The 23,059-nt window shown below is 34.8% G+C and overlaps 1 long non-coding RNA gene across 1 annotated transcript in view; it reads left to right on the top strand.

Moving 5' to 3' along the window:
• LOC135300055 (uncharacterized) overlaps positions 1 to 23,059 on the top strand; it is a 35,584-nt gene that overhangs the window by 7,285 nt on the left and 5,240 nt on the right. The window contains exons 2-3 of the long non-coding RNA XR_010361926.1: positions 20,006 to 20,114; positions 22,793 to 22,934. This is a non-coding gene — a long non-coding RNA (uncharacterized LOC135300055). The remainder of the gene's footprint in view (positions 1 to 20,005; positions 20,115 to 22,792; positions 22,935 to 23,059) is intronic.

Raw genomic sequence — 23,059 nt, 5'->3', positions numbered from 1 at the left:
GTTTGATTACAGCATACTTGGATTTCTAATCCTTCCTATGTTTGCTAAATCTATTTGAAGTATACTAGAAGTACAGTACTTTCACATAAGTGTATTCAGGCATGAAATAGAATCATGCATTTTTAAGTAAATTGCTTTGTAACAAATTTATTTCAGAATATGCACATAATTAGAGTCACAGCTCTGCATAGTAGTCACTCCGTATTATATCACTATTTGCCAACCACCACTTTGTAAACAAGATGTCCATCTCAGGATGTGCATTCCATTTCAAAATTTTACTGGTGCTCATTCAGAGATAAGAGGTATTTCAAACTGAGACATTTTATTGACTAGCCTGACGTCAGACTTTGATCAAGGAATCATGTTGACAGTGGGGATGTTTCCATGTAGCCTGATTAAAATAACAGAATTTTAGAAACAATTGGAATTGTGTCACTGCATATCAGATAAGATGCTGCATTTGTCTTGTTACTGTGATGTGAACTTATCAAGACTTCAGTGTATTTTTTTTTCTGAAGCTCTGTTACACAGCAGATGGGATGCCTAACATCCTTTGCTATTTGAAACATGCAAGCTCTAATAAACAAGAGGGTTTAGAATGTTAAACCAGCCAGCCATACGAAATATGTCACACAGTTTGCTGTCAACCTAATTAATTAGATAGTATTATTTGTTGTCCCCAATGAACTCTGATGAGCTCAATGACTGATAATAGCCTCATTCTTTTGAGGGATTTTCTTTTTTTTTATTTTATTCACTTTGATTTAAGAAAGAGTGTTTAAAGAGGGGAAAAAACATCCTACCACAATGAACGGTTATTCAGAAATACATACTTGTGACTTATTAATATGAGCAAACATTTGGCCTCTTACTAAGGTCATTTTAATTTTAAATCTTCCAGAGTAATGTTTCTTGAATAATTACTATTTCAGTAATTATCTTGCACTTTCATAACACAAATCTGGACATGTTTTTTAATAGAGTTCCTGCCCTTCAGACTGTAGAAAGACTCAATAAAATTATGTGAACACTACTTATAATGCAGGACAAACAAAATCTTATGGTTAACATAACATACAGGTCTTCAAATCAATCTTAAATAGAGAAGGCTATTTTCAGTCAGGAACACGTAATTATTTGCTTTTCTTGTAATTTTCATGTTCACATTTGCATTAGAACAAATAATTTGGTGAACTTTCTAAAGTTCCACCTCTCTGCAGCACCTTCCTACCCCACAGTTCCATTTTCAGCCAAGCCACTGGTTCTTAAAGATAGTTCAGAAACACAAGAACATTTTGGGTTACCGAGGATATGGTGAAGAAATTTAAAAGCTTGTCAATGGAAAAATCTATTAATAGTGAATGCAATAATTGTAATTTATTACTGCAAATGGCAGTTTTGCTGTTGTTTCTCGTAAATATATTTCACTGAAGTAAAATATTAAATTCCTCAGTGGAAGAAGAAGCATAAAATTAAATTGGCTGATCCTGGTAAAGAATATGTCCACAAATGAGGATGATTCCTGTGAAATGCATATGATGTTTCTAAATTTCTAGGTTCTTCGGCTTTATTATTTGCGTTATGTGTTATTTTTGTCTGTACCCCTGCCATATCATCATTTTATTAGTTTTGTACTGATAGATTTTTTTTTTAATATGCAACTAAATTAAATTTGCAAGTTTTATTTAGTTAATGTACATTCTGGTGCATTTCTGAATGTTGACATGCAAATACTATTACATAAACAATCAAATACTCAAAAAAGGGTGAAGCAATTGGTATAATCTTTGGCAATATGATTTACATTTACAGCAGTAAATATGAAGAAAGAGAGCGCAAGGACATATACTTTTTTGAGGGAGGCAGCATTAAAGCTTCATAGGCTTAAATGAATCATTTCCTCTGTTCAGTTTTACACATCATGCCATAACATGTTCTATTATCATCCATGAAGAAAAGTTTTCTCAAGTTTAACATGATTGTTTTGGTTTTGATCCTTGAGTCTTGTTGGTAAGAAAAATGCTTTTTTTCTAACTGGTATTTTAGTTTTCCCTTTTGTGTGGTTTTTTTTTTTTTTTTTTTTTTTTTTTTTTTGGTTGTTGTTGTGTTTTTTTTTTGTGTGTGTGGTTTTTTTGTTGTTGTTTCCAGACTGAAGAACTACAGGGGTCTTTTTGCCTATTCTACAGGAGGTATTCATTTCCTGGACACACAGTTATCTTCTATGTGCACTTATTCATCTGTGTATATCTGGGGTCACCCAGCAAATACTTTATAAAGGGTTCAAGCTGAAGTTATATGTGCCTTTAATTAAAGTATTTTCAAACTCTTTTCTTTTTGGATAACTTTTTTTGAAGCTCATTTTTGTATTGTAATTAATGACCAGATTATCTCCTTCTTTTTCCTTTGTTTAGAATGGTTTTTGAAGAGTTATTTAAAGTTTACATCTTTTATTCTGTGTCCTTATGGTCTCCCTGATTTTTTGGGACAGTTGGTGATTTGTCATCATGTTCAGTGAAAATATAGCTCCAAAAGCACATGCTTCTCATTCAATAATAGTTAAAAAACTATAAAGATTCTAAAGTACTAATAATGCAATTAACTTATTTGATTCTATGTATTTTTAAACCTATAACACTATTTGTCCATTGATCTAATAAAATTTCAGTGGCAATTTGTGCACTTTTATTATGGCCTTTTCTACAATATTTTCTACAAAGTGTGTGCCTGAAATACACATAATTTTAAATCATGTACTCTTCACCTTCTGTCTTTTCCCCTTTTTTAGCTTATTTTTCTTGCTCTGTTTGAGGAAATTTACCTTGGGTGCTACTTCTTTTGAAGTTCTATAGCTGCTTTAGAGAGTAAAAGGCACCTGTGGCCTTTATTAAAGAGCTTTAGTGAATGACTGGGCTATGTTTACGAGCTATAGAATAAGATGAAATGCATTTCACTCTGTATAATTCCTCCTTTGTATCAGACAGATACACATCAGACAGAAATTTCACATTTGTGAAATTTCTTAATTTCACAAAGAATCGCACAGCTTTTCTAGTCATTAAGCATGAAAAAAAATGTTAGACTTAAATATGTTGGGTTTTTTTTCAAAGAATAATTGTAGAGCTAGGGTACAGTTTAAATCTTGGCTTAAGAGCTATGAGATATACTTTAAAATAACAGAAACTCCACATATATTTTTTGTGAAAAGCTTAAATAAGCATTGGTTTGATAGAGGAGTTCTCTCCATCATAAATCTTCCTTAAATTTAAAACTTCTGCAAATATTTTTTATTATAATTCACTAGGAAAGGTCTAAAAAAAAAAAAGTTTTACAAGTACAAGAAAAAAATTGTTCCATGTTCTTCCACAAAAAATCACCAATGTAGGTAAACTAAAATAGTTTTAATTTATTATATATATATATTATATATATAATATTATCATATATAAAATAAACTATAATATGATATCATGCATAATAATATTTAATACAGTTGTGTGTATAATATATATTATTATAATTAATGTTATATAATATTAATAGACTGTTATAATTTTATAATATATTATTATATATACAGTTATATATATATTATATATAACTGCATATCTTTGTAATATAATTTCATGGAAATATCTAGCTCACCCACTAGGAGCAACAGCAAAGGAATGGCAGTTTTGCAGCACAGGGCACATTTTCCAAGAGGCTTTGGCACAGCTGTCTGTGCCAGGGCAGAAGCTTTGACCCAAACAGATCTGCTGATGATAGATACAGCCCAGCAAGTCGCAGTCTGAAGGGAGGGCCTGGGACCTCTGCCTCAGGCTGGGAGAGGTAAATGAAAAATAATGGTTACTGTTAAAATCTAAATGCAAAGACCCTCACTGTTAGGAATACATCCAGGGCCGATTGCTCGGTGTGCTGCTGCACAGGGAACTATGGAGCTGGGATCCCAAGTGAAGATGCCTTGAGCTGCTGATCCTTTGCATGGCAAAGGGCTCAGGGAGCTGTCACCCAGCCAGGTTCCCAGAGATACGGCAGGAGCTGAGGATTCAGCAGGAAGAGCCAAGACCTTTGTGCGTTTGGGCTGTGAGGGTATGAAAACCCAGACGTTCCTTTAGTGGGGATCTCTCCTAGGGATCTCTCCTAGCTCCAGCTGCTTTGGTTACTGTGCCTTGGGAAAAGCTGGGGTTGAACAAGTCAGGAAACCTGGTCTGGCTGGGAGAGTGGGGTGTTGTAGGGAGTCAAGAATGGCACCTCTCTGGTCACTGGAGCCAGCAGCTGTGAAGGGGCTTTGGTCCCAGCAGTGAAACCTTTTGTGGTGGGAGTGTGTCTCCCAGAGTGTCTCCTCAGTGGTCAGGGAAGGAAGTTTCCTTAACATTCACTATAATGTACAGAATAAGATTTTTTTTTTTCTAAAAAATTGATTAAGGTTTTATTTTTCAGCCTTCCATCCTTAATGTAAGGGATGTACCAAAAATACTGTAAATTTTTTAGCTGTTCTAAAAAATCAATTTATGTAAAATGTAAGGTTTTTATTTCATTTAAACCTTTTTATTTGGACATTTCTGGATTGCAAACTTTTGCTATGAGCTAGAATAAAGATTTTCATTTTTTTCTTCACAAATAAAAAGGCATTTCCTTTCTACCTCGGAAATCTCTAGTGACATTCCCCATTGAATGTTTTTGGATAGTGCTTGGAATTTTGGATACAGGACTTAAGCTATTTATTCTGTTTCTTTTCATTTCTAATTTACCTAAATCTTAAGTATGGACTTCCATTAAAGCAGTGACCAGATGATATGTAGCAGGATACAACAAAAACCACATGGTACAGAGAGACAGGATCAAGGAGAGACACTTGAAGTGATTCTTCTAATTCTGGCTACCAGCAGAAACCTGGATGAAAAGTTATGGTCAGCCTAGTCAGACCTCTCTGACCTCCACACATCATATGTCTCAGTGCCAATCACAACTTTACTTTAAATGGGGAAACAACTATTATAAAAATCACATAATATGGGTGAGTACATAAAAAATACACCTCTTTTTCTGTATTAAATGTCTTAGTGTAAGTTAAAGATTACTTTTTTTGATATCTCAATTACCTCTACCTCCCATAAAATCACTTTTGATTTTATGAAAATAATAGTGTTTTAGTGATTTTTGGGGTAAGATTCCATGAACATGTGAGATTTTATATGTTGTAAGGCTTGGGTTGTTTTGTTTTTTGTTTTTTCCTTTGCTTTACATGAAAGAACTCAGTCTCTTTTCCAGGTAACAAGTGAGAGGTCAAGAGGATATGGTCTCAAGTAGTGCCAGGGGAGGTTTAGATTTGATATTAGGAAAAATGTCTTCCCTGAGAGGGTTGTTAAGGATGGGAAGGATTATCCAGGGAAGTGGTTGAGTCACTGACCTTAGAACTATTTAAAAGGCAAGTAGCTGTGACACTTAGATATGGTTTAGCGGTGGACTTGGCAATGCCATGCTTATGATTTGATTTGATAATCCTGGAAGTCTTTTCCAACATATATGATTCTATTAACCTCGGTAGAAATTCAGTAAGAACAGTGGCTTCCACTTAGTCTGATTGGCTGCAGTGAGGACATGTTAGCTGAACTTTTAAAGCCTTGAAGTTCTGAGGGAACTGGATGCTACTTCCTCAGTAGATGCCCTGTAAAATTCAGGATGAGAACCTGAAAGTGGCAGTGACTGCTGTGTTTTAGAGTGAGTTCAATAGTTGGTGTTTGATAGGCAGGTTTTATACACCAGATTCATCTTTGGGAACTCAACAGGGGACCTAGTTTGTGTGACTTCTCTTTGACATAAATTCTGATCCAAGTAGAAAAAAATTTGTGCCAAACTTGAAAGTGTTCTGCAAACCAGTTTTTGGAAAACATAAAACATAGATAAATGTTTTCTAGTAAGAAGAAACTAAAACCCACCACAAATAAACCACCAACCCTTTCCCCCCACAACTAACTAAAACCAAAAGAAAACCAGAACAAAATTCCTAGCCTTCATTTCTCTCATTTTTTTCTATTATTTTGTAACATATATATGTTTAGAAAATACATCACTATATCATACATTTCATGAAACTTTTAAGGTGCTCTCCAGGAGCTTGGAATGCATTTTTCAGTCATTGCAGCAACATTTGAAATAGTGCTTTATCACTGTCTTTATTATTTTTTTCTTGTAAACACTAGACACACTGCTAAATCTCTTTCTAAATCCAGGAAAAAGAATATAGTTTTTTTCTGCTGTCATGAAAATTCAGGTCAAAGTTTCCTGACACATAGATTTTCTTGAAGGATATACAGTTAAGATCAATATAGCATCATTAAAAAAATACATTTCTGCTGAGTCATGTGAAAGAAGCTTAGGAGTCTTTGTTTTTAGCAAACACAATTATAGAGTCTGGATATACTCAGTGATCTGTGAAGGTTAATATCTGTCCATAAAAGTGATGTGCTGGGTTTCTTTTGTCTATTCTCCTACATGTTAACAGGAATTTTCAAATATAATTGAATTCTTCACCTTATTATAAACTAATACTGACTATAAACTTTTACTTGTGGGTCAATGGGCAGATACCTAATGATTTTTAAAAGCTACTTCAGCTTCTTTTGGATGTCCTTATGACACAAATCTTCAAAGTTTAATCCCTTCAGGGACAGTTTCAAAGGTGTTTTATTTTTTTAACAGCTATGACAACATTTTCATAATATTTTGTACATACTAGCTGTCTCTCTGGATATTCAGATAATACGACCTTATTTAACCAGAGCATAAAAATTCAAAATGTACATATAAACATATATATATATATATACATAAATATACACACACACATTTTTTATATATGTAGGTGTACATATATGTATGTGTGTGTAATAAAGCATATTTTGTATCTATATATAAATACATTGAGCTATAACATATGTACAATCATTACTTTTTTTTAAGGATCAATTCCTCTTCTGATTTGTCCACATGCTTCTATCTGTTCAACCTAGAAAAGAAATCCAGGAAAAAATCCATCAGACCAACACTACCACACCAGCCTCCCTCCCCTGAAAGAAAAACAAAAAAAACAAATCAAAATAAAACCCCCTAAACTGTTCTCTTTGGAACTAATATGCACTACAGGAACAAATCATTATTATTTAAGATATCTGAAAAGAAAACTTCCTAAAGCCAACTGATGCTTTTTCCCCCTCTCCCTAATGAGTGCATTGTGTGAAAAAAAGTAGTTTTTAATAATCAGAAACTGTTGTTACTAGAATTAAGACAATGTAGGAAAAATTCTGTTCTAAAGAATTCTTGGAGGAACACTACCATTGGTATTGAAAACCACATGGTTTAAAATGTTTTGTGAACAATTTATTAATTAATTTACCTCCCTTTTTAGGGATATTAAAGTAACTGATTAACTGGTAGTATTATCATTGGCATGGAGTTTAGCATTTCCGTCTCTTTCAAATCTGGAGGAAAGGTACAATAGTCAGAGACATTACCATTAAAGTAAGAGAAGAAAGTATTTGGGTTTTACATAAAATCTAACACAAACTGGAAGGAATAACTGAGCTGAAGTATATTCTCTCAATAGAAAGTGAACTATTCACGACCTGGGTTTTTAAAATCTAGACATGATCACTTATATTTATTGTACAGATAGTGACTCATATTGGCAAGGAGAGAGACAGATGACTTATATAGATCCTGTTCAGCTTTAATATCTATTAAAACTTGAATGCATTCCAGGAATGAACTGACTAGGTTCAGGGAGGTTCAACAGTGCCCAACATGGAAGCACCTGCCTACCTTGCTATGTTAATTCAAACTAATTTGCAAATCTGTTCTTCCCAAAGCTGCTGATTACATGAGCTAATTCATTCTCTTTTTTTTTTTCTGAAGAAGGAAGTCTGACAAAAACAATGTGATAAAATACGTGCAGAGGCACATAATGAAATTAAAGTATTAGGAGTACTGCATTGCTAGAAATTAAAGTTTAAGGAGTACTGCAGTGCTAGCATGTTTTCCATCTCCTCCTCATGTGCATTTGCAGTTTTTTGCTAATAGAGTCACTAGAAGGAAGGGAGACCTTGTATATTAAAATAGAACTTTCTTTTGTCAAAGAAATTGTTAATGAATTTCCAACCAGGTTTTTCAAGTCTTGTATGTTTTCATTTGTTAAAAGCAGTTCTGGAACAGGCAGGCTAGCGTTAGTGGATATTAGTCTCTGATATGAAGACGTGGTTAAAATGAATGAACAAATCTTGGAGACTGTCCCAAAGACTCTTTACCTTTAAAAGGCCAAATCAGCAGGAAAATCAGGCGTTGAATAAATTCTAGGTATGCAATATCTAGGTAAAGTTACAGGGTGGTCTACTTTTTATTACTGATCTTTTAGATAGTGGTAAAAGGGTTTATAGAAGGGTGTAAATAAAAATAGTCTGATTAGGTAAACTCTGGAACTGTTTTTTCTTTCCATAAGAAATTAAATAGGAGAGGATCCCTGTGATTCCCCCTCTACTCAGCTTTCATGAGACCCCACCTGGAATACTGCATATAGTTCTGGCCCTCCAATTTGAAAAGGTCATAGAACTTGGAGCAAGCTGGAGCAAGAGGAGAGCCATGAAGCTGAGAAAAGCCTACAGGGAAGCTGGAGAGCAAACCTTCATCAGGAACTGCAGTGATAGGTCAGGGAGTAATGGGTTCAGACTGAAAGAGGGGAAATTCAGTTAGGTGTATGGAAGAAATTATTCACTGTGAGAGTAGTGAGACTCTGGAATAGGTTGCCCAGAGAAGTTATTAATGCCCCATCTCCGGCAGTGTTCAAGGCCAAGTTGTATGGGTCTTTGAGCAACTATATGTAGTGGAACGTGCCCCTGCCCATGATAAAATGGTTGGAGATAGATGATTTTCAAGGTCCTTTCCAACACAAACCATTCTAGGATTCTGTTATTTTATATTGTAAGTATTGGAAAAAGTTCCTTGTATAACATTCCAAAATTTAAACTTGTATTTTTCTTAAAGACCTGCCTTTCCACTTTTTAATACTCGGGGCTTCTTCCAACAGAATGATATGCTTTGTTTTTGTTTTTGTTTTTTTAAGAAGTCAACCAATATATTATTTCTTTAGTCTTCCTCCATGAAAAACTCAATGCTCCATTTAATGAATACTTTTCTTTTTTTTTAAATTGTGCTCCTCATTTAAACAAACTGAAAAGTACTAATTATATGAATTCCTTCAAAAAGGGATAATACTAGAGGTAAAATTACAGTGACTTATATATTTTAAATGGTGATCACCTGCATGATAGTTAGATCACAAACTGTTTAAAGGTAGATAAGCATAACAGCTGATAGAAGATAAGATAACCATTTGATCTTATAAGAATAACGCAAAGCATGGGGAATATCAGTGTAATGCAATCATAAATATGGGTGATTTCTAGATTTTTAAATTATAAACACTTGAATTCATTATTAAATTCAGACACTGCTGAGGGAAAATGTCAAAACACCTGTAAATACTGTCCAGAGCACTTCTTATAATGGAGTACAGAACTTTGGATACAGTTTTGAACCTCAGCCACCATTGTACCAAAGCAGTAAAAACTGCACACCTTCATCTTTCAATAATCCCCCGTTCAATTATTGATGTGAGTTCTGGTGTACGTACTGCACCAGCACTTCTCCAAAATCATGCCACCTATTTTTGATCAATTACAGTATCCAGTAATACTTATATTTAGGTATATTTTATATATAACTGGGGCACAATAACAATTACCTGTTGTACTTACTGATGTCACTTTTATTCTGGTCCACCAAGCAGGTATTTTACTGATGACTTGAGTGAGGCCAAATGATTTGATGCAGTGAAGAAACAGTGTTCTTTTAACAAGGTGCCAGGCCAGAGCAGAGCAATGTTACCTGATTATATTTGTGCTGTTTGCTCTATTTTACTTTACAATAGGAGTGCTTGGTGACTTCACATACAGCTAAGATTGCTTCCTACATTTCAGCAAAGGAATAATGTTTTTTAACAATCTGTTGATCATACTGCAGGTGGTATGGAAAAGAATAGACAGTCTTGCTTTAGGATCACCATAGAAAAATAAAAAATTTGTTTCTGACACAATATAATTTTACAGAGACAGTAAAGTATAGGTCTGACAGTGAAATAAAAATGAAAGATGAGTTTAGATCTTTGATCTGATTAAAGTGTTATCGGAAGTGATGAATCTGGGGCTTCTAAATCTGCTAACAGGTTTATACTTGCCTGCGTGTTATCAGCACTGTATTGAGGTAGTGTTCCTCGAAGAGCCAGGAGAAAAGGTAGTCGTGACTCCCTTCAGTCCTGAGAAATTCAGCACTGAGGATTAGCACATCAGAGAGTCAACCAAAAAGCCTGGACTGGAACAAAAATAGAGAAGGAATTAAACAGCTAGTCTTTCATGGACTTGTTTTTCTTTGATTCCTGTAATGGATATCAGCTTTTGGCTTTACCATCTGTGAGTTATCTTGCTGACTGCTGTCACACAGTTTTTGAGAAAGTAATTTTTTTAATGGGTTGAAAAAAATACCAGTTAGCTCTGGCCTCTTTCCTTTCATTTTCCTAAATGAGAACTCCAAAGTTAGCATAGAGGTCAGTAACTTCTGGCAGCAGGAACAGAGAACAACACAGCAAGTAATAATTTGGACAGTAAGATATCTTCCTTTTCATGACTCTTTATGAAGGAAAGATGACAGATTTTAAATCTCAATCTGGGTTTTTCTGTTTACATTATACATTATTGGTAAAATTAACAGCAGATTTTATGAAGGAGGGATTAAAGTAATTGAGTAAACACAACCAAAAGTGGGCAAAACCCCATTTTAAGCATTCTCACAACTTCATAAATTAGTAGTGACTCTGCTGTGATCAGTTCCAAACAAAATATGAATGAAAACATGACTTATGCCATTACACAAATATAAACCTATAATTAAAGTTGTAGACCATAATCAGTAGCAACAGTATACTTGCTATCAAGACATGAAAAAAAAAAAATCAGAAACATTGCAGAAATAGTAAAACATACTTTACACAATTATCAGACACAGCCTTAGTGTACTCCTAGTTACTGGTGCTGAATTCATTATATGGGATTTTTTTTCCATCATATTACAAAAGTTCTGCTCAGAACATACTTTCTTTGTTGCACTTTTCACCTCTAGATAACCTCCCCAGCCCCCTACTTTAACAGTATATTTCTTCAAAGATTCTGTACACTGCTTATGCCACTCTCAGAATTTTAATGTGAATTTCTGAGTATATGGAGTGTTATGAAGCATTAACACTTAAACCCATTGCTAATCCCCACATGACTTGCTTTATTCTTTTAGATCTGTATACTGTATGAGATACAGAGAACAATAAAACTGAATAAGTACCTTGGAGAGAGAGCAAGAGCCTGTGTGTGAAACAGGCTAAGTAATTATAGTGATACTATCTGAAGAATGATGGTCAAGGCTGTTTTAATATAGAATATTTTCAATCAGTTGATTAGCTGTAGTTAAAAAGTAGTTTGTGTCAAAGTTTGTCTTGAGGCCTTATGTTACCCAGGCGTTAATTTGGATACAAAGTGAATATCAAGTTTGCTTCAAGAAGCAAAAATATGTAGGTTTTCAGCACATTCACATGCAATTTTGAATTAGTAACACAGTAAAAGGGTTTTAATAGCAAATGCTGTTTGCCAGTCTTGTAACTCCAATCTAGGCTAATGTTTACTCAATGCAGGAGAAAGAAAAAATAAAAGCTTTTCATTCATAATACACACAGAAACTTAATATTGCTTTTCTAAAATAAAAAATAAATATATTAATAATCCCAATCTAACATGGGAAATCAAAGTGCAATCTATTGAGGTTATTGACACAGAAATAGTACATTTCTCTTTTTTTTGTTGTTGTTCTTTTATTTCTGTTCTGATATGCATATCATCAGATTTTGTCATACTACCAGAAAATGGTGTAGCAGATTTTCATACACCCTTTGTCTTAAAGTCATTATTTTTTTTAACGTTGTGGCTGCAGATCACATCACTAAAGAAACAGCTGCATGACATATAAATGCACTAAGAGCAAAAATACTCAGAATCCTTCTGCCATTATTGTCTGATTCTGAGATTATATTATAATTTAAATAAATTCAAATCCAGTGCTATGTAGCTGAAATTCTTCAGAATAAGGTGTGAAAAATGTTGATTTATATAACTTTTGGTATCAATGTGTAAATCAGCACACATTGCACATGTAAATCTCCTGAATTGTATTTCATAATGCACTTTTAAGATTTTCATCTCTGTTGAATGATGGGGTGTTTCGCTTGCTCAAATGAAAAAGCACAATACATTTGGCTTTGTGCAAAATAAGTACTTGCATAAATATATATTAAAAACTATACAAACAAATAGGCACTACCTTCAGTAAACAGCGTGCCTTAATAGTGGACATCTGGTTTACAATCTTAGTTTTAACTTGACCTTGAAAAGAAAGGAAATAATGTATATAAGCCTTGTAATTCCTGGAAGAAGGAGCTCCCTAGTATAATGATGGTGAGCAGAATTTGAATAAAACACAAAGCAAACAACAACAAAGCCACAAAAAATTAATCAGCAAAGTAAAAAGGACATTTGTAGAAAAGAAGCACTTTTAAATGGATAACATAGGAAATTTGAAAGAAAATGCATAACCTAAAGAAGCTTGCTTCATTGCAGTCTATTATATATTTTTCCTTCTACATTTCCTAGTGCTTGATAAGTAACCAAGTCAAATTAGTTCTATTTAAAATGGTTTTGTTGCAGAGAAATACAAATAGTTTCAACATGTTCATGAACACTTGAGAGCAGACATATAAGGAGCAACACAAACTGCAAAAGACCTCATAACAACACACATCCCAAAAAATAATGCAGAGAACAGATGAGACCAAGAAAAAGAAATAAATGTGGCTAGAACTTCTTTGTAGATCAGTACTGAGCATACAGGCTTACAGTGAGCAGTCTCATTTAAGTGTAAAATGCAACAGATAAATGAAGAAAAAAGCTCTAAGCAAATTTTTTTATAAATAATTTACATGAGCTGTTTAACTGAGCTTCTGAAAAGAAATAAAAACAAAGGAGGATGAAGTTAACTTACGGTAATATCATAGAATTCCAGACAAGAAGTTAGATAACATAAGAGATTCCCTTGCCACCAATGAGAGACAACTTGTTTTAAGTATTTTTAAAGGACATCAAAGCATAAAAGGTTAGTTAAGTTAAAGTTAGGATCAGAAATTAAGAAGGAGAAATCCTATTTGAAAAGGATAATTTTTGTGTATCTTAAGCTCTTACACTTCAGGTTTTCTGTACTACCTGTTATGGAATAATACAGGATCTTGTTTATTTAATATTTCTAAGGAAAAAGACCTTTTGCAGACCACAGGAAAGAAACTGACACTTCCAACCTGAAGAACAGATTATTTCAAAAAGTGAAATGTTGAAGTAAAGACGTAAAAACATTCAAGTCATATTTGTGTTAAAAACAAAAGTAGAGTGCTATGATCTCTTGTATATAAGCTAGTTTACTTTATACTATGTTGTTTTAAAAGTTATTTTAAGCTTGATTTCATAAAGTTCTCCAGAGACTGAGGAAGTCTTTCAGAGGTCTAGACAGTTAGGCTTTTTCCACAGATACCTTACTTGGATTTTAATGATCAAGTCAAAATTTTGTTACAGTTCCTTTATGTTATAAGTCCCTACAAACATGTTTTTCCAAGGAAAAGTAAAGAGAGTTCCCATCTCCCTGTAATGCCTTTTATTTGTCAGGAAAGTATTTGCTGAGTCAAATATCTGCAACCCACAATCACACTTTTTAGCACTAACATGTCTCATCCATTCTATAGGGTAAGATCCTGCAAATCTATAAAAACACAAATACATATCCTGTCTTTCATAGAATTACTTCTGCAACAACTCATAAAGAGATCAGTTTTCTTCTACAGAATTTCCTTTTTTGCCTTTGCAAATACTTACGTAACCCAACCACTACAATGCCACCTCCCTTTCTGTAACTGGACTCCCTTATGCACAGCTGAATACACAGAACTGTGAGAAGCAGTTACCTAGTTGTTCCAAGACTTATATACCTTCCTTTTCTTCCTCCTCCTTCCAAGACACAACCTCCAACATCACCAACATACTTAGCCACTGGCTTATATTGAGGAAATGTGAGGAGTGCCCATAAGTTTTCACCTGGGATCCCACTGGGATCCAGTGGGTGAAGCTCTTTAACTGTGCAACACTGTACTGCTGAGTGCAGAGTAGTTTAAGTGGTTCAGTGTAGAATTACAAAACTAATTATCAAAAAGCTTTGCTTCAAACTTCTCTGCTGCTGTGATATGCTATCCTCTTCCTACAGAGTGGTACTTCCTAGCAATTCACAGTCACATGTAATCATTAATGCCCCTGGTTGAATCTCAAGTCTTTAATTGGCCTGTTGAAGTGCAGACAGCTCAAGCCTCAAGTGACATTTCTTTTATAATTTTGGCATCTGCTGTAGAGATATCTGGCTGCAAAGAATGTTAATGGACATCCTGACAGGATCTATGTATAGTTCATTCACTCAATCACAGTTATCTTCTCTTTTATAACTGTAATTACTTTTGTTCATTAAATGATTTTTTTAAAAGCAGCTGAAATTTTGCAAGCTTGAAATAAGATTTAACTTGTGAATTGGAATTTGGGTCCATGGTCTCTGTTTAAAAGTCATAAAGTGTACAACAAAAAAAGACGCAGTATGCAAACTCTCAGAAAAAAAATGAAGAGTTTTCCAGCTTTCCTACTTTCTAGAAATATGAGGATAGTTAAACACCTACTTATGAAGGGACACTACTTTGATAACTCCTATATTTAATTATTCTACCATAATCTTCATAGAAATACTGTGTTTCTATAGAATGGATAATTAATTAACTAAGAACATGATTTCTGAAGTTATTAAATATTTGCTAGATTGGGATCTGACTAATCTTCCTTAACTGAAGCATGTTTATTTGAACTGAGTGATGCATCTCTTCTACTTGAAAGTTCCTGGAATTTCACTGTCATGTTATCCAAGTGAATCTAGAGGTAATGGCAGAAATTCCAACTGTAGGAGGAGGAAACAATTGCAGGTAAGTCTGCATTCCTGTTAATTTATGCATGTTTTCTGGAAAGTCTTTCAGAAAATATGTGCTGACAATCATGTTGTATCAGACAAAAAAATTCCTACTGATTCTTAAATGTGTTCCAAAAGGAGGTGAAGCTCTAATTATTGCCCAGAATATGTGAAATAAAAGTAAGTTGTTTGTGGCTTTTTCCAGCAAGTGGTGGTCTTTCTAAAATAAAAAGTTATTGTATTTTCATTTTCTCCCTGGTAGGATCTGATAAATTTAGATGAATTTAGATGTCCACCTACTACTATTTATAAGAGTACTCCTAAGCATCTGCCACATCCTGAATATCTCACAATATGGGTCATTTGTAGATCTGAAAGCTCACAGTACTTCAGCACTTTCCAAATTGTTCTGGCTTATCCTAATCGACAAATATCTGGCTCCCAAATTCCACAGGTGTACAAAAGAAGGGCTGAGAAATGCTTTAACCACTTTAGCTAATACTTCTTAGGGAAACTGTCAAATCACAAAATAAATTTATGACTGAGAAAGGTCTGTCTGAAAGAAAAAGAAAAGAAAAAATAGCTGATTACAGCCAGTATTACTTATTAATCTCTGTTTTCTAAGTACACTTAACAGTGCACTCATTTAGTTTAAGGAGTAAAGATTTCCAGTTCTCAAATGCATACTAATGTTAGTTATTATGTTTTAATTTGACATAATCCCTTTTGTTTTTCTGTCAAAATGGACAAAATCTCTTTCAACTCTTGTAAAAATATTGAAAGAGCGTCTACCATAAATAGCATGTGACTTACTTTTCAGGAAATGTATATGAAACTTGAGGGTACTAAATTCTTTACTCAAGAAATTGAACATTTTTTTCTCTTTTCCATGTGTGAGTGAATACAGTATTGATGGTAGTCAGTAAGCTAACCTTAGTAAGCATAGTATATTTCTGAAACTATGCATGGACTTGTTTTTTTTGGCCCTAATTCCGTGTTCTATATATACAGCAAAACTCAGTTCCATATGCTTAGTGTTTCCTGACCTGTTTTATGCAAATTCATTGTATTTTATAGTGCCTTTCTAAGGCACTCTGTGGGATACTCCTGAAATGTATATAGTTATCTGACAATTTTGGAACTTTCTTGGTGGCAAGATACTTGGCATTTAGGTAGGTGTTTCACCTACTATATCTTAAATTAGATTTAGCTTTTAGTTTATTTTCATTTTTACCAGTTAGCTCACTCGTAATTTATAGTTCTTTAATTTTTGCCTTTATGCATCCCCAAGGCAACATAGGACTCAATAAAGTTATTTGTTGCTATAAGAAACAGAATTGTTTTTCAATATATTGTCAGACTGATGATATCATCTGAATTTTGATGCTTTGCTGCAATACTGTGTTTGTGATTGTTGTCATGGAGGGGGATAAAAATATTTTGACTGGTTGGCACATTGTACATTTGAGCTATCACTGTTTCTTGTACTGCTTTTTAAGATTGAAATGATAAATAAAGGACTAGTCCCATCTGAGTTGATCCCTGAGGAGAGATAATCCTTCAATTTGATAAAGAATAGCCCTGTTTTGAACAATTTCCTGGCAATTTAAAAAGCCAATACATTAGCAGTCATGCTGTATTTTATATCATTTTATATCACACTATTATATTTCACAGATTTAAGTACTGAGAACATAGGGTAAAAACATAGGATTTATTTTTTAAAGTTATTTTTATGTAGAGGTATCACCAGAAATATCTGTCTGAGTATTATTAATAAATATTTCAGTTAGTGAAGAGAATAAAAATGTGAAACTATGTCATAAAATTAAAAGGGTTATGTGAATTTTTTTGCCGATTTTGGCCCTTAAATATTTGTTTTCTCAAATTGCAGTATCAATTACAAGTATGATCACTGATAAAACACTAACACTATCCCCTCCATGAAAATCCTTTTCCCCTTGAGAAGGTCCCATACATACTAGTAGAATTGGTTTTTTCCTCTTCTTTGCATGTATTTTATCTCTTTCTTTATTTCCCCCTGAGATGCAAATTAATGTTGTCCAATGAATGACTGTTGCTAATTGTAGAATAGAAAGTAATCATAGCACAGAAAGTTAAACTGAATGTTAAATAAGTATCTCTCCTGTTGTATCAATTTAGTGAATTGCAGAGCATTAATAATGTATCTAAAACTAGGTTGTTGGGAAAGACAAAGTCAGAGAATTGTTGAGGCTGGAAAAGCCTATGAGATTAGGTGCAACTGTTAGCCCAGTACTGCCATGTTCACCACTAAACCATGTCCCCAAGCACCACATCCAGCTGCCTTTTGAATACTTCCATGGATGATTCCACCACTTCCCTGGGCAGCCTCTTCCAATCCTTCCTTTTCAGTGGAGACATTTTTCCTCATGTCCATTCTCAACCGTCTCTGGGCTAATTTGAGGCCGTGTCTTCTTGTTCTATCACTTGTTGCTTGTGAGAAGAGAATGATCCCCACCTGGCTATAATCTCGTCTCTCCTCAGCCTCCTCTTCTCTGGGCTGAAAAATCCCAGCTCCCTCAGTTGCTCCTCATAAGACTTGTGCTCCAGACTCTTCACCAGCTTCGTTGGTTTCCTCTAGACACACCCCAATGATGGTGAAAAAGGACTAGTGGGATGCCACAGGAACCTTGTGGTGGTGATATCTTTCCACTTAAGTGCTCTCTCTCTCTCTCTCTCTCTCTCTCTCTCTCTCTCTCACTTCCCTTCCCTCCTCCTATTTCTTTCTCTGTGTCACATTTCCTGTTTAATAAAATCCATAGTTTTGACTTCAGCATACGGTCTCATTCACAACTCAGTTCAGGTGGAAGTATCTCTTATAATCAGATCATAGCACCATTAGAAGCCTTAAATATGGTCTCAGGCTTGTGTCAGGAATTTTGTCCTCAGCTAACAGAGATTTGTTGATCAGATTTTTGCCATTGGTGTTTATTGAAACCAAAACAGAGTTCATGTTTATGGTATATTATACCAGAATGAGGAAAGAAGGTAAGAGATAGAACTGAGTTTACTAAACACATCCATTTTAATTATAATGACAAGATTGTCTGATTTAACTCTTATTTTAAACCTTGCTAATATCTTAATTGGTAAATATGAGTGATTTGCTGGCTACAGTGAAACTGGGACACCAAAAGCCTGAAGAAATCAAAGTCTTCATTAGAAAATAAAACAGAATAAAGAAAACTTTTTTCCTTGCAGATATAAGTCATAACAATTAAAAAGTACTCATTAAAAGGAAGCCTGTAAATGATATATCAATCAATCAACCAAAACTGAAGCAACCAAAATATTCCTTTTGTAAACTACACTATGTTAAACAAGAAGGAAATAAAAGAAGGTCCAAATAACTACATTATTTTTAAATGCTGATTTTCTCAAATTTGAGCAAACAAAGAAGAAGAGAGTTAGGATTTTAGGAATTTCTCAGTGGACCGTGAAGCTCAATAGCTAGGCTGAAACAGCCTGGTGTTTTGCAGATGTTACTATCAGGGAATGCAAAGGCTAAAATAAAAGATGTCACTGACGTCTCTTGGAGTTGAAGATATTAATCCAGGATCTCCTATTGAGTTTTGCTATAGATTGTTGCATATAGAAAATATAAATTATCCTTATATGCTATTTTCTAGTTATGGGATGAGAAACCTCTGCTGTAGTTTCCAGGAAGTCAGCAAAAAGGGACTTTTCCCCTGAACTACCCACCTGCTCTCAAAGATGTCAGAGGATTATAAACTACTCTGAATAATAAACTTTACCTTTGTGCATGACCAGCATAAGAAGGCAATGGAATATCTTTTTTCACCTCTTTATATCATCTATGGAAAGTCACAAAGAGTAGATAATGCTCAACTGCAGGAATAGTAATTGTGTTTGTTCACAAAATAAGAGTAGTCTCTATGTATTCTCCTTGAGCATCTGTTCAAGAAAGGCCAGAAGCAATTCTTCCATTAATCACTGAATGTCATGTGCAATAAATCTACCTCAACTCAGCATGATATAGTTTTTCCAAGTACTCAGTTCATTTGTAAATGTTATGGGTATGTCAGTCCAAAGTGGGTTAGCCCTTTTCTTCATCCTGCTTCTTAAGTTTATTTAGCTCTGACAGAGTTGCCAGAACACTACCAAGACATTGTTAGCAAACTAATTAGTGGTGACTGTGTTATGCTTACATACCAGTAACTATTTTGTAGATATACAAAATAAAATATAGATATACAAAATGTAATCTGCCATCTACAATTTGGCATCTGTAAAAAAAAAAATTAATTTGCATTTTTTCTTCTCACTTTTTTTTTTTTCATTTCTACATACAATTACAAAGAACAGGGAATAGTTAATGGAATAGCTTATACTGAGTGTCATCATGCAGCACTTACAGGATGGCCAGGATATCAGACCCAGCCAGCATGGGTTTAGGAGGGGTAGGTCACGTTTGACCAACCTGGTCTCCTTTTATGACCAGGTGACCCACCTGGTGGATGCAGGAAAGGCTGCGGATATTTTCTGTTTGGACTTCAGCAAGGCCTTTGACATTGTCTCCCGCACCACTCTCCTGGAAAAGCTGCAGCCCACGGCTTGGACAGGAGCACCCTGGCTGGGTTAGGAACTGGCTGGATGGCCGGGCCCAGAGAGTGCTGGTGAGCGGTGCTGCACCCAGCTGGGGCCAGTCACCAGTGGTGTCCCTCAGGGGTCTGTGCTGGGGCCAGTTCTGTTCCATGTCTTTATTGATGACATGGATGAGGGGACTGAGTCTTTCATTGTAAATCTGCAGATGACACTATGCTGCGAACATGTGTCAATTTGCTGAAGGGCAGGAGGGCTCTGCAGAGAGACCTGGAATGATTGGATGGATGAACAGAGTCTTAACAGGATGAAGTTTGGTAAGTCCAAGTGCTGAGTCCTGCCACAATAACCCCCTGCAATGCTCTAGGCTGGGGACGGTGTGGCTGGACAGTGCCCAGGCAGAAAGGGACTGGAGGTGCTGGTGACAGCCAGCTCAACATGAGCCAGCAGTCAGCCCTGGTGGCCAAGAAGGCCAAGGGCATCCTGGCCTGTGTCAGGAACAGTGTGGCCAGCAGGAGCAGGGAGGTCGTTGGCACTGGTGAGGCCACACCTTGAATGACGTGTCCAGTTCTGGCCCCTCAGTTTGGAAAACATGTTAGGACGCTTGAGCACGTCCAGAGGAGCCAACGAGGCTGGAGAAGGGCTGGGAACACAAACCCTGTGAGGAATGACTGAGGGAGCTGGGGGTGTTTAGCCTGGAGAAAAGGAGACTCAGGGGTGACCTTATCACTCTACAGCTTCCTGAAAGGTGGCTGTGCTCAGGTGGGGGCTGGTCTCTTTCTCCAGGCAGCAACTGACAGAACCATAGGACACAGTCTGAAGCTGTGCCAAAGGAAGTTTAGGTTGGATATTAGGAAAAAGTTTTTCACAGAAGGAGTGATCAAGTATTGGAATGGCCTGTGTGGGGAGGTGATGGAGGCACCATCCCTGGATGCGTTTAGATGTGTTTAAAAAAAGGTTGGATGTGGCACTCAGTGCCATGGTTTAATTGAGGTGTCAGGGCATGGATTGGACTTGATGATCTTTAAGGTCTCTTCCACCCTAGTGATTCTGTAATTTTGTAAATATCTTGTATTTTGAGCAAAAGATCTATGAAAAGTACAAAAGAATTGTCATATTTTCCAGACTGGTAGGTGCAACAGACAAATAATTGAAATGAGCAAAGTAACATACAACAAGAATTTCTCTTTCATTCCTGATTTTCAATATCCCTGTGCTGAATTCAGTGAATAATTAGCAAGTGTTGAACTTCATGGTTCAACCACAACAAAAAGGAATTAGTAAAGCAATCTGGGAGTTATGATACATTTTAAAGGACAGAACTTCAATTACAGACTTCAGATTTTAAATGTTTGCCTTTATTAACTCAGTCACAGCACAAACAATTTGATCAAGTTATAGGGTATCATATAACTGTCATACAATATTCAAACACAGGAAAAAGCTATGATCAGTAGGTTAATATCTTATTCTTCTCCACAACTAAAGAGGGAGGCCTTGTACTGCCAAATCCCTAAGGACCATAAATTTGAACATGAGGTTTTTCTGACCAGAAACTAAAGATTCCCGGGGAACAGCTTTGACCCCTGGAAAAATCTACACTGTAATACAGTTGAGGTCAGGAAGTTACCCCTGTTTATCACAGGTAATCAACTGGATTTAGAAATTTTATGATAACACAATAAAGAAAAACTAGGAATTCTGAACAGAATTGATTTATTTACAATGCAGATTTTGTTTCCTGATTAAAAAACCATGATGACTTTTTTGGAATACTACTAGGCATTTTCTGAGATGTGTATAATAATGGAAATAAATGAAGCACAGATGAGGATTTCCAAACAGGAAATAATAGAACTGGGATCAACTGTTCTGAGTTTTACAGATGCCACTATAATGCTAGTCTGTGAGGTGCACTGAGAAATTTTGATGTCTTCAATAATTTCTTAGTTTCTAAGGAGGCAGAAAACTTTATTAATCTGGGTGACAGGGGAACAGTTTGATAAGGACCACTGTGCCTTCTCTTGGTACGTTCAACTTCGTTCTTTCATGAGGAAGTCTGAAGAAATTTTAGTAGTCGTTTCATGACCTGCACATATTCTATTTAAGTGAAAGCATACAGGCAAAAAAAAAAAAAAAAAATCTGGGAGTAAGAAAAAAAATCCCACAAAGATCTTGTAAGAAAAAAAATTTCTAATAGTCTTTGCCAAGTGTAAGGAACCTGCACACATTCGTCAAAAATATTCTGAATTATATACTTTTATTTTCTGATATCTATATTGGATATAATGAGTGGTGACTGAAAACTTTGTGGCAATAACTTCTAATGTGTGCAATCTTTGTAATTAGAATTTACCTCAATTTGGTACAATAGAGTTTGTTTTGTAGATGTCATGTATGTTGTACTAATTGCTAGGAAAACTAATTAGAATATATTTAGTAACTGGTCAATATTCTCAGAATAGTTTGAGTTTAATTTTGTTTTCAAATATTGAAGTATTGTTTGAAATGCTGGCTTATGTTTGCTTATCATTGTATACAAAAAATATAAGATACTTCAGCTCTCTACATCTGATTTGAAACTTAAAATAATAATCTAGATTTCCCACTACTATGAAGGAGTTTTCAAAAGAGATTTTTAAAAAGTATAGAGTATTGAAAAAGACAGGATACATTTAATATTATGGATATCATAAAACCTTGAACTATTACAACTGTTAATAACTTCATGTTCCAGCAGCACACCTATATTTTATTGGGAAGAGCTGTTGATGGTCAAAAAAATATAATGACAAAATTTATTTGCAGTTGGCTTTAACTTAAATAACTCTTCCCTCAACTGAAAATTATTTTTTTTCATTTTGTTGTTGTTGTTTTTGTTTTGTTTTAATTCACAGGCTAGTTGAGAATTACAGAGGGTGTCATTAAGCATTACAGTAGTGACTACAATACATCAATAATTTCAATATTTTCATGATTTTACTTTATGTTTCAGATTAAAATGACAGCATAAGAAGGACAAATTCAAATGCAGTTTAAGTGATATAATAAGATATTTCTTATCACTGTCAAACTAGACTTCTACAATGAAAATTTTCTCCTCCTATTCTTCAAAAGTTCCATTCTCAAATTACAAGGTTGGTTTCTTTCCTTGAAAAAGAGTAACTGAATGAATAAACTAAAAGTTTTAATTGTAAGTTGAAATTGTATGTGTCCAAATTTTTCTCTATTGCTGTCAGTCTTGCTCGTAGGTAGATTTCAA

The sequence above is a fragment of the Passer domesticus genome, chromosome 4 (assembly GCF_036417665.1).
Source record: "Passer domesticus isolate bPasDom1 chromosome 4, bPasDom1.hap1, whole genome shotgun sequence".
NCBI lineage: Eukaryota > Metazoa > Chordata > Aves > Passeriformes > Passeridae > Passer > Passer domesticus.
This window is presented reverse-complemented; position numbering and strand designations above follow the sequence as displayed.